The sequence below is a fragment of the Carassius carassius genome, chromosome 23 (genome assembly GCF_963082965.1).
Source record: "Carassius carassius chromosome 23, fCarCar2.1, whole genome shotgun sequence".
In the NCBI taxonomy this organism is placed as follows: domain Eukaryota; kingdom Metazoa; phylum Chordata; class Actinopteri; order Cypriniformes; family Cyprinidae; genus Carassius; species Carassius carassius.
Genome location: NC_081777.1, coordinates 4,706,126 through 4,719,807, shown reverse-complemented (window position 1 = coordinate 4,719,807; position 13,682 = coordinate 4,706,126).

The following is a 13,682-nucleotide window of genomic DNA, read 5'->3' as shown; positions in this document are numbered from 1 at the left end:
CAAGGGCAAGACTGACGAGAGATAAACTAGACTAACACTTGACAAACTACACTATAACAAAAACAGGATCACACTACTACATAGACAAGACTTTCAATAGACTTACTCACAGACAGATCTCACGCAGGTTGACACGCAATATAGACAGTATTTGACAATATTATACAATGATTGACAATATTAAACAATGAAGAGAAGAGAAACACACTTATAAAGGGAGGCTACTAATGAACACAACAGGTGGAACAGGTAAATCAATGCTGACAAAACTAGGGTAACAAGGGGGGCGGGGCCAGGAAACGAGACAACACAAGCACATGGCCCAAAGACGAGGCCATGTGCTTGTACACAAAACACGGGCCTGTCATGATCCTGCCACAAGACTAGAGAAAAATCAGGACATGAAGGCAGAACCATGACAAGGGGAAGACTTTTTTTATCCTAAATGATCTTTTAGCTCTTTTTTTATACCCAACGTTATATAGAAAGGGCTTTTACCCTAGGGGCCTTTTGCCTCATTGCATCACTTTCTCACTGAATGAAAGTGCAGATTTTGTAATGTAGTACTAGAAATGCAATCTGGCTAGTGCCATTGGTGTGATGGGTGGTTAGCGGTTGGGCTGCTTCGGATGTGTGTAATTGCTGATAACAATGCATGTAGTCAAGAATATTTCTCCACAGCGTGCAGTTCTTATTGACTGGCTGAAGCTGTGTTTGTCTGCCCATGCTCTTTACTCGTCCTGTTGTGAGATACGCACTAGGCTCATACTCGTGTCCTCAACCTCGTCTATGTCCACAGTGGGTTCAGTTATAATTGTTGAATAACATTGCCTCTGAGTATTTCAAACGGACGCTCTATCCATGTACTACTTTGAAAGTCTAATTGTCTTATGCAAATTGGCAAAAGGATTTGCATATATGTGATCACATTATTATCAGAGTAATCTCTGCAAACCACATCCTGTGTCTGTCTATTTTGGTCAGTATGACTCCCAGATATAAACAGAGAGGTTTGACTGCAATGATGGTAATAAACTGGTCATGTGACAACGTTTTATTTTGTGTTACTCGGCAAGCAGTTGTCTGCAAGAACTGATTTTGAAAATTGCATATAATGGGCTTTATACAGGGCCCCAATTATTGGCGACATTTTTCTTTTTTTTTGCCACTTGCCAAAAACAGATGAATTTTGAAATTTGTAAGGCCATAAATTGATCTTACTGGACATTAAGCTGCATTTATAATATTTTAAAGACATTTGTTCCATGACAGATTTATGTTCCCTTTAAAATTTGTGAGACAGTCATTTTGTCAGTCTCTTTTTGGAACTGCATCTCATTTTGGCAAATACTTTTACACTGATGATCGCAACATTTACACTGTTGATCAATAGAGTGCAACAGTTTTGGAAGTACAAATCCCATTTTATTTTATAAATAGGGAAATTGATTTTAAACAATAATTTACAAAGCATTAAAACTACACATCTACTGCAATATAAGGTTGTTAATCAATTGTATACACTTTGATGAAGCCATCGGCCTGCATTGTGTAATCTTATTTACTAAATTATGTTTAATAATGGGAATTCTGGTGAAAAACTACATTACCCATGATTCCTCAAAAAATTCCTACCAATCAGACAACTGAAACTTTGTGGTGCCCACCCACTCCTAAGAAGCACTGTGAATGGTGTAAATGAGTTTAATCATATTGCTTAAATACTTATTTTTCATGCAAAGCAACTTTTTTTGCCACCTGAGCTGAACTTGCTTATTTGTAAAAACAAGGATTTATATTTTTCACAATTGTAAAGGTTAAAATATATTTGGTTGTAAATTTACAAGTAATTAGGTCTGTGATGAGTGGGGCGGGGCCGAGAGCCGTGGGAACGGAGCGACGCTGGTGGAGTGATTGGAAATCAGTGACACCTGCGACACTCACTGTCTTGAGTCCCACGGAGGAGATTGGAAGGATATAAAATAGGAGCGACGACAGGGAAGGACGAGAGAGGACCAGGCCTCTATTTTTAGTTTATCTGTTTTTGCGTGGCAGTTGTCCGTGAGGGCCTGCCGCGCTGTTTTGTCTTTATTTTATAATTAAAGCTTATTTGATTGTCCGCCGGATCCCGCCTCCTTGTTCCCACGAAAGAACATTGTTACAACCACATTTCCCATCATTCTCCGAAGCATAAAAAGTGTTAGATAAAGTGTCAGTTGCGCATCTTTTGCACCACATCTAGTGTACGCCTCTGTAGTTGTCAGAAAGTAGAAAAAGACATAAAAATATGTCCATTTTATTTGAACCAAAACCACTTGAAGGCACATGACATCATAACGACCGTAAGTAAAAACCTCCCAGGATGACATTAGGGCAGCATATTTTTCCTACCTTGAGCAAGCACTTTTTTTAAAAATTGATCATAGTTAACCTTTAATTAACCTCTCTTCACTAGAGGGGAATATATGATCTAAACATTATAATGAATTACTAATAAAATAAATAGAAAATGTCAGAACAACAAACACAACAAGCTACTCTCAGCTCTGTCTTGCACTGAGGAAAACAGAAACAAGAAATAAGACCAGAATCTAACGAATAAACCTCCGGCGAATGTACAAAGCACTCGCTATTTATTAAAGTGATGAAAAAAAAAACACTATATCTTTCACCTCCTCTGTGGTTTGTGAGACATAAACCTAAAGTCTCTTGAGGATTTTGAGGTATTTAAAAAAAAACTTTTCTTAAACTACCTTTTTTTTCAATTTGCAGTGCAAATGGGGAGATGAAGCGTGGTGAGATGACGAAAGATAGGAAAGATGAAGGAAAGATATGGTGAAGCTAGAACAGAGAGAAATTGTGAAGTGAGAAGAGAATAAGAATGAGAGAGAAGGTAAGATAAAATTCAAGATTACCTTTCATTGACCTTTCATAAGAGCGACCTACGGGCAAATCCAGCTAATGATGCATTAGCACCAATGAATCCACAGTATACACACAATATACACATACACTTAAACACACCCTGCAGTACATTTCCGTCAGCTGTCACCCACAATGCACCAGACCTTTGCTTCTGGAAGGAGCAGTGCCTCTCTTGAAATAAGATGGGATGATTTCACTGGCTCTGTTCCATGAAGTAATGTGCTGCCTCTGTACGCAGCGTTTTAAACAGCATAGATGTTCCTGCATGTATGTGACTAAGAAAAATTCAACTAATAACCATTTCTGTGTAAATTTGAGAACCATTTGATTATTTGACTGACAGGGCTAGAATTTAAACAAATAATAACTGAAATTCAAAGAAGCACACGATAAAGACATTCACCCATAAAACCTTTGCCTACGCTGTTGGTTTCCATCCTTAGGCTGGTGGGTAGTTCCTACAACTTAAAGCCGAATTCCAAGGCAATATTGCATGTACTTTTCATGGGGAAGGCAATCCCATAATGCACTGTAACAAGCTTAGTGAAAAATCCATTTATGATGGACAGTGTGCAAGTTTATAAATAAACTTAGAATTTGTTAGAAACATCTTTTTAAAAATATCTTAATAAATACATAAATAAAATGATAAAATACAACAAAAAAAACATTTTTTTTAAACATTAGACAGATGCTTTTGCCAAAAATATACATTAAAAACTGAACATTTATCAGTACATTCCGGTGTTGTTTAATTATAATTGATAAGTATTATTTTATTTATGTCTCTTTTTTAATGTATAGTTAATATTTCTTTATAGTAAAAGTTTTGTACTTAAAGTAACATAAAATAAAATGTGAAAGTAGGCTATGCAATGTCAATCTATCTGAAAAAAAAAAAAAATTTAAGTCATGAAAATGTTTTTTTTTATTGATTTATTTTTAGCTTTAATTTTAGTTAAGGATAATAACCCTCGGTAATAAAACTAATTACTATGACTTTCTCTCTCGCCGCTGGCCCTTCACCAGGCTCCTGATTGGAGTGGGTGTGTGAGAGGAGGGGCGCTGGACTAGTCAGGGCTGGCGGCGTGTGATGGGGCACACCTGAAGGAAATGGAGCCTCGTCACCACCGCTGTTTAAAAGCCCAACTCGCCTCTCTTCGGGAAACCCGTCTCTTCCCCGTGCATGCCACTAGAGACGTGAGCTGCCGGACCCGCGATCCGGATGGGAACCGCACCCGTTTACACGGCCGATGGGCCAGGATGCCGGGCCGTCCATCCCCTTCCAGCGCCGCGGCCAACGAGAGTGATGCTGGACTTCGCCCCTTACCTGGACCCTTCCTCCATGAACACTGCCCGACCCACACGAACCCTGCAGCATGACGAGGACACCAGATCCCCTGTTTATTTTGGACACTCTTCCCCGTTGGCCACCTTTATCCCCTGCTTTATTTGACTTCCTGTTAATAAAAGCCTCTCCGAGGCCTGAAGCCACGCCCACTGTGTCTGTCGTGTGCTCCTCCCGTCACAGTATATATATGTAGTATATTTGCTATTAGTGAAAGAAAAAAAAAGTTCTTGGTGTTTTGAACTTTCCAAGACTGTGAACATCAGCGAATCAGTGATTTCATAATATGGTTTTCTTTCTTAGTCCCAAAACCGGCTCAAAAAGATTTTCTACTTCCAACCAAGCAACTTCCATTGAGATGAATGGAAATGCTAATGCTAAGCGTTCTCCAAAGATTACTGACTTTGCCACACACACATAAATTAGGGCTGTGAATCTTTGGCAAGGCAGCGATTCGATTACGATTCATAGGTTTACGATTCGATTCAAGAACGATTTTTGCAAATTCAGAACGATTCGATTCACAATTAAATTCGATTCGATTATAACGATTCGGTTCTGCATTCTTTAAGTGCATTCATGGGATTATTTAAATGCTTCTACTAAATTCTTTAAATGCTTAGTCAGGGGGCAAATTACAGTAGCATTTATGGTTAGAGAACCATAGGTTAGAAAAAAAAAAAAAAACTTTTGTCCATTGTTAAATGCTTGTTTATGATGCAACATGGCATACGTAAAAATGTATGTAAGCCAAGTTTTTAAAAAAGAGCTTGAAGAGTATTATGTATAAGCTAACATTTTGTCACACCAGGGGCGTAGCCATAATTTCAGAAGTGACAGAAATGTCAAATACAATCATTTTATGTATGTAGCCTATATAATAATAATCTAATTTTTTATTTTTTTTTACAAGGAATTATGTTCTTTTTTAATTACTTTTAATTAGCTGTAATAAATCAAATACACTGCTGGACAATAATCAATCATTTGTAATCGATATTTTTTTCCTAATGGCAATTTTATGATTTGTTTTATATACTAGACTACATTTAATTAGCAATTATTTAAATTTTCTACACAGAATAAGGTAGAAAATATACTTTATAGTTTCTGTACTGTAACAAATGTCAATTAGCACTGCATCATTCATAAATTTTTTGTGGGTTTTTTTTAGTTTCATCAGTTCATTCTGCTTTTATTCTGTTTAGCTGCAGATATAGTCTGGCACGTCTATGAGAGTGAGATCGCTTCTCTTTCAGTGTGAAAATGTCTTCATCTCTATTTAACTTTTCCTCTCCATCAGCGAATGATTCTGAGAGAAAACGTGCCAGATGTCTGTTTGCTAATGAAACAAACGCTACTTTCATGCATCTGATTATCAGATAAATCTCGCGCTCTTATTTCAAGGTCGTTGTTAATGCTGTGCGTATGATTTAGACACTTACATTTCTGCTCCGTCCATGCAATAAATACAGCTGTCGACGGCTCCGGTAACTCCGTCGGTAAGATGCAGAGAGCCATTGACAAACTACAGAAAAGTAAAACTACTTCACGTTAGCATTACTGGCCACGAGTCCTATAGATCACACGTCAGCTGCGTCAGAGACGAACGGAGCGCGAGCGCAATCCTGTGACAGTCTCAGGCGGTAAACAGTGGAGCGCGTGAAGAACAGATAAGAGGCACGATTCACGAACACTTTTCAAGGTCTCCATTAATTCGTGTGTGTAGTAATTTAATGTGTATACATTTTGAAAGCATTAAATCACTATAGAAATCGCGATTCATTCGATTCTTAGCATTTTGAATCGATTACTGTCCAAGATCGGTGATTCACGATTCAAAAATCATGTTTCAAGATCGATGCATATGAATCGACAGGGTTTGTAATCGATGCATCGAGGAAACGAGTGAATCATTACACCCCTAACATAAATCCATGATGTTACCAGGACTGTCTCCTTCACCAGGCAAAAACGGCCGTAATCATCTCCATTACCACAGCACAAGGCATTAATATTTAAAGCCATTACATTCAGGCAAATGAGTGATTTCAGAGCTGGGCCTTTCTATTGACCTCAGAGATACAGCCGTGTCAATTGACCTCAATGATGCACAAACACAGTCGCTCACAAACAACAGACACAAGAAAGTCACGGGATCAATTTAGCTTAATATTGGTTTCATTTAAAGCTAATGAAGGTTTGATGCAGAGTAACTGTATGGGAGTGTGTATGTCTGTGGTGTGCATATGATAGAGGATCTCGATGTGTGGTGCTCAGTGATTTATTAAAGAACTGAGTTAAAGCCTCAGGCACTCTCCTGCTGAAAAAGGCGCAAGGCACAAATGGTAAATGACACATGGTACAGCAATACAAGAAAAAGTTTCAGTGTAGCAGTGAAGTGACAGAGAGTGTGGCCATTCATCACATAAATAATATATATTTTAATTAGAATAGAAAAAAAAATATTAAGACCTGAAACAAAGTTTGATAGCATAACACACATAGCTTGAACAGCATGATAAATTAGCATCATTCTGAACCATACCATAACTGAACACCTTATTTCATCCATACACAGGTAATTATAAAATACGATTTATAAATTACAGTACACTAAATAGCAGATCAAATAAAAAGTATATATATATATATATATATATATATATATATATATATACATACACATACATACATTTTTTTTTCATCTGTCACACTTAAAGTAACACTACAGTATGTAACTTTTTCTGTGTTAAAAATTAGCAAAATGTATATATGTATAATGAGCGAGTACATCATAATTTCATCTACCAAATCATCCTTTTGTCATATCCCAAATCGCTATGGTACATTCATAATAAGTGATTATTTTTGGACTATTGTAGCCTGTTCAGCTGTCACCGCTGCGGAGTAACACATACACTGCGTGAATCGCCATAGACATAAACTTGGAGAAGTAGCTCCGTTAGAATGTCCTTCCATGGGATGCCTGCAGTTCTGTTTATTAACCGCTAGAGTGCCAAAATTTACATAGTGTTGCTTTAAAAGATTCAGATAATCAAATAATTTATTATATTACACAAAGATAATGCAAGTAAATACAAAATGCAGTTTTTAAATGACAATTTCAGTAACACTTTATTTTAGGGTTTCTAAACCAGTTGCTTATTAGCATGCATATTGCTAGAATATTAGCATTAGTACTAATTAAGCACATATTAATGACTTATTCTCAGTGTTGGGGAGTAACTAGTTACATGTAACGGCGTTACGTAATTTAATTACAAAATTATTGTAACTGTAATTAGTTACAGTTACTACGAAAAAATGAGTAATTAAATTACAGTTACTTATGAAATTTTTAACGATTACAAAGGGGATTACATTTGAATGTTTACACGCATCCACATACAGATTTAACTGATTTCTTTCCCAAATTGCACTGACTATTCTGAGACATACCGCCCTAATAATTTCCGGGATGCGGAAATACAGTCTGGTTCGTAGAATCCAGTCATAAAAACGGATGGAATATGCCACATTTTGGATGACTAAATCAAAAGTAGGTCAGTACACTTGAATCAAAACATGACATGGACTAGTGTCTGTGAATATTAAGCCCCAAAAATGCAATATATGACTTGCACATCCTGCGTGTCTGTGGAATTCAGGCGCGGACTGGACACCGGGAGAACCGGGACAATTCCCGGTGACCTGGCAGCCGATTTTGCCCCACTATTTAATATCATTATTGTATAATTGCCTGTCGAATGTACTAAAGCGATCATTTGCGAATCCGCCATTTGATAATTAAATCTCTAATAAGTCATGAATTGTTAGTCATGATGACTCGCGCGCTCTCCGCGCCTCCGCCAAACGGTTTGGATCAGACTCAGAGTAATCAATGCGAGAGAGAGAGAGAGAGAGAGAGAGAGAGAGAGAGAGAGAGAGAGAGAGAGAGAGAGAGAGAGAGAGAGAGAGAGAGAGAGAGAGAGAGAGAGAGAGAGAGAGAGAGAGAGAGAGAGAGAGAGAGAGAGAGAGAGAGAGAGTGGACTGCTGGAGCAGAGAAGCAGAACTACTGTTCAGAGTTTCAGGTCAGTTTCATCTGTAAAGATGCTTTTTTGTCTTTGTTTTTTTTATTTATTTAATCAAGCAGCAGCACGTTGCTCATCAGTCATCACTCAAAATACTATATAAAGGCCATCATTATTATCAGTTGTAATGTTACAGTTGGAATTTAGCTGATAAAAAATCAGATTTTTTCATAGGTTTAGGGGGAGCTATGACAGACAACAACACAACCCTTACGAAAATTAACATTTTAATATTTAACTATAAATCCAGAGAAAATGTTTACTATTGTTTAACTGTGATAACCAAAAATGTAAAATTATTTTACAAATGTATTTATTTAAAAATAAATACAAATCCATTTGCAAAAAACAAAAACAAAACAAGGTTATTTTACTTTTATATAGGCTAATAAAAGCATGTTTAACTTTTGTAAGGGAAAAACATGACTCGTGTACAGTATTAGGATTTTTCTATAAAGATATTGTAGTATTGGAGAGTATTGTATTGTATAGTTTTGTTCAATCTTGAGTATTAAAGTCAAGAGAGAGATGCATAACAGGTCAAAATAAAGAAACTGAAGAGAAAAATGGAAGTGAAGGTGCAGTTCAGGAGAGAACTTTTAATTATTTTGCATGTCCCTAAATTAAAGATTTAAAATAGATCAAAAATAGTTTTGTCCATGAATTTGTTTGTATGAGTTTGAATTTTCCAGTCTGATTTTTTTCCCCAGTCCGCCCCTCCTGTAAATTAATGGCAAAGGTTTCATTCACTACACATAGGCCTACTAAAGCTCGCAGTGTTTTCAACCTCTGCCGCCTCAATATAGGAGTACACGAGCACATAAACATAATTTCTAGAACTGCTCTGTGTCACTTCATGTGCATTTTACTTATTTTGAGAAAACTATCATCATATACAAAGAGACAGCAGTTTAAAAAAAAACACCAATGTTTCAGGAGTTTATTACACAGAATATGTCACATGCTTATTAGATAACTGTATTTAAGTTGATGTATATTTATTATTCTTTAATTTTCACAAATTTAGAAAAGTAATCAAAAAGTACTCAAAAGTAATTAGTTACATTACTTTAATAAAGTAATTGAAAAAGTTACACTACTATTACATTTTAAACAAGGTAACTTGTAATCTGTAACCTATTACATTTCCAAAGTAACCTTCCCAACACTGCTTATTCTACATGACCTTATTCTAAATCCCTAATCCTAGCCAATACCTAAACTCAACAAGTATCTTACTAACTATCAATCACCGGCGGCGCCAGGGGGGGTCCTGGGGGGTCTCAAGACCCTGCCAAAAAATGCCTTGACCCCCCAATTGACCCCCCACCCCCTTTTCTGATTAAATATATATATCCGGGATAAATATAAAAAAATCATCTTCAAACTACGCAGAATAATAATAAATAATAATAATTTCGACATTTATTCGTACACTGAACGAGAACCGTTTCTGTCGGAAGCGTCCAATTCCAGAGCCGAGCAGCTGATGATACTGCGCATGTGTGATTCAGCGTGAAGCAGACTGACTCACAGCTCGTCTGAACCGAACTGATTCTTTTGATGATTGATTCTGAACTGATTCTGTGCTAGTGTTATGAGCGCGGGTAAACCGAAGGCTTGAATGAAGGGCAGTCACAGGGGGGCAGGGTTTCATATTTTTTTGAAGCACCCCTGGGCGCCGCCATTGGCTAGCGGACCCCCACCTGCTGTTAGCATTCCATCGACTCCCATTCATTTTGGCGTCACTTTGACAGCGAATAACTTTACATCTGAGGTGTTTAAAGACTCCATTTGTCCATTAATTATTTCTGAAGAAACACGAAAATGTATAAAAGGCTCCATTACCTTGTATCTTACGTTATGGTCCTGTAAAAGCAGTTTTTGTAAAAAATAGGCTAATGATTGCGTCATAACCAGCGACTCTCTGTCGCACAGTAGAGAAATTACCGTGTGGACAGGAGGAGAAGCTCGCAGGCAATCTTTTACTGTCTATGGGGCAATCGGGGGGATGTGAAGGCATAAAGTCAAGGGAGATAATTAATCAGAATACTTACCAAAATTAGCTCCTGTTCACGCTCGCCTTCTCTGCAAGATTCGATCGGTGATTCAGGTTTTATCTTGGCACAGCGATTAGAAGATTTACAGGTTGCTCACGTGACATCTAAGTAATCAAGCTCAGTTTGAGTGTGCGTAGTACGCCCGACCCCCAGGAAGTAAGTGCTTCTAATTGACTTAATTTGTCTCCGTTGAATCCAATGGGGTCGCTGTGTCCATTTTTTTTACTGTCTATGGACAGTCATCGCGAATGACATTACATCGAGTGCAAAAGAACCGGTGAACCGTTTTTTTTTTCAACTGGTTTTATTTGATCGAACTGTCCGAAAGAACCGGTTCACTTGAGCACCTGCTCCTTTGCCCCTTAAGTGCCCTTTTGTCAAAGCAAAATTTCCTCGAATTTTTTTTGTAATAACATTCCCTTTTGTGAATGCCTGCCCACGCCCAATCATAATATTAGTACAATTTATTAATAATTATTTAGCCGTAAATAAAATGACCAACATGATGACCTTTCACCTTACGACGACGTCCTCATCCGACCGGGATGATTCCTCACGTGCATTTTTTAATTGCTAAAGGATATTTTCAACATCGTGGCAGCTGGTAAGTGGCGTTTCATTCTCAGCGAAGTGATTTTGATGTTTTTTTACTTATTATTATTTTACAAGAACGATGTGATGTGAGAACATGCAGATATGTTGTTTATATTGCTGTGTGTAGCCTGTAGTGTAGAAGTAACACTATCGTGCTGTTTGAGGGAGAAAGGTTTCACAGGCATCGAAGGGTCTGGTCTTTTTTATGTTATTTGACTAAACTATTATTATATTACAGTACTTATTTATTTTTTAACACATAGAGTGCCTTAAAAATAATTATCACAACACTGGTAAGGCTTATTCAGATTTTCTCATTCTCTGAATTATCATTATAAAAATAAAAACAATTCAGAAATTAATTAATATATAATTATATTTTAAATGTGACGCAAATATATATATTTTTTTCTACAATAGCAACTAGTGTTTTCTAGTGTTTACAACAGCAAGACCACTTTAGCCTGTAAACTCAATAATACCTCTCTGGAAATAAATGTAAAAATATCAATGTCAATAAAAAATGCATAATATACCTGACATCAAAGTGCAGTGTGAAGGATATGAATAACAAATGTAGCCTGTCATTTGTTTACATTGCAAAGGTGTTCAATTTTAGACAACAACAACTACAACAGTAATAATAATATTAATCACTATATTCCAGTGTATCAGTTTTTTTTATGTTTTGTATCAATATTTAAGGTGGGCTTATTGATTAGGTGCAAGAGTAGTAGTGATGGTTAAAATAATAGATTAATGCTCAAATAGTAAATTGAGCCTTGTTCCTAGATGGACAGAGTGGAAAGTAGTAGATCAAATGAGAAGATGGAGAAAGAGGAAGAAAAAGAGGGAAATGTAAAGGCACAAGTGACAGAAAGAGATCAGGTAACAGCAAGCCAGGAGACAGAGGCTGGTGAGAAAGAGGACAATGTAGAGGTTTTCTATAGTTTTTACTATAACAGCTGTTCTTAATTATTCTGTAGAACAGAGAAGAAAAAGCCATCAGGTTGGGACAATTTAAGACATTTCAGTTTCTAATCCCAGAAAAACTTAAAATAGTCTTCTCTATTGTTTCTTTTTCAAAACTGCATCAAAGCATTTGCTGCTGTATCAATACATAACCATCCATATCTATACGTGAATCAGCAAGGAATGCATCACAATATATTGCTGTATTGATATTTTGAACAGCGCCATTTAAAGTCTTGTCCCATGTGCCCCTTTTATACTTTGAGCACCTGCCCCTCCAAAGGTCTCTCCACGGCTCTGCTCAGAGGGAGTGTCATCCACGTTAAAAAAGTTAACCGCTTAAGTCATTTGTGGATTAATGCGTATTGGTGACGCGAACCATTTAAAACGCCAACCCTTTAAAGTTTGAGCATATTGTTTGCAAACTGCAATTGATTAAATAATTAAAAACAAAGTAGTTGATATGCTGTGTTGTTTTTGTTGTTTAGTAGCAGTAATATGCAGTTATTAGCGGTGTCCACTGTATTTTTTGTTGGTTTTCATGAGACCCCCCTTGAAATGACCAGGACCCCCCATTGCCCCAATCAAAATTGTCTGGAGCCGCCACTGCTATCAATAAGCAGCACATTAGGATTTATTGAGGGAAAAGTGGAAGTTAATAATGAATTAGTGTTCCCTATTCTAAAGTGTTACCATGATTTCATATATTAAGGGGAAAAAACTGTCCAAACCTACCTGACCTTACATGAAAAATCAGGAAAGAACTGATTAACTCCATTATTTTAGAAATCTGAGTTAAATTTCACTAGCCAAACCCAGGCGTAATTACTGCCTGTTGAATCAAGAAATCACTTAAATAGAAGTTAAATAGAAGCTGTCTGACGAAGTGAAGCATGGATAAAGAGCAACACATCATGCTGCAATCTAAAGAAATTCAAGAACAGATGAGAAACAAAATAGTTAAGCCATTTCTAAGGCTTTGGGACTCCAGCGAACCATGGTCAGAGCCATTATCCATAAATGGAGAAAACTTGTAACAGTGGTGCACCTTCCCAAGAGTGGCCAGCCTAGCAAAATTACTCCAAGAATACAACTGCAGGCCTCACTTGCCTCAATTAAGATCAGTGTTCATGATTCAGCTATAAGAAAGAGACTGGGCAAAAATGGCATAGTTCCAAGAACAAAAAGAACACAAAGGCTCGTCTCACATTTGCAAAGAAATATCTTTATATTATATATATTATCCCCAAGACTTTTGGGCAAATATTCTGTGGACTGATGAGACAAAAGTTTAACTTTTTGGAAGGTGTGTGTCCTGTTACATCTGGCATAAAGCCAACACAGCATTTCATAAAAAGAGCATCATACCAACAGTCAAACATGGTGGAGGTATTGTGATGGTCTGGGACTGCTTCGCAGCTTCAGGACCTGGACGAAATGCCATAATTGATGGAACCATGAATTCTGCATGCTATCAGAAAATCCTGAAGGAGAATGTCCGGCTATCAGTTTGTGACCTCAAGCACACTTAGGTTATGCAGCAGGACAATGGTCCGAAACACACCAGCAAGTTCATCTCTGAATGGCATAAGAAAAACAAAATGAAGGTTTTGGAGTGGCCAAGTCAAAGTCCGGGCTTTAATTCAACTAAGATGCTGTGGCATGACCTTAATCAGTCCATTCATGCTC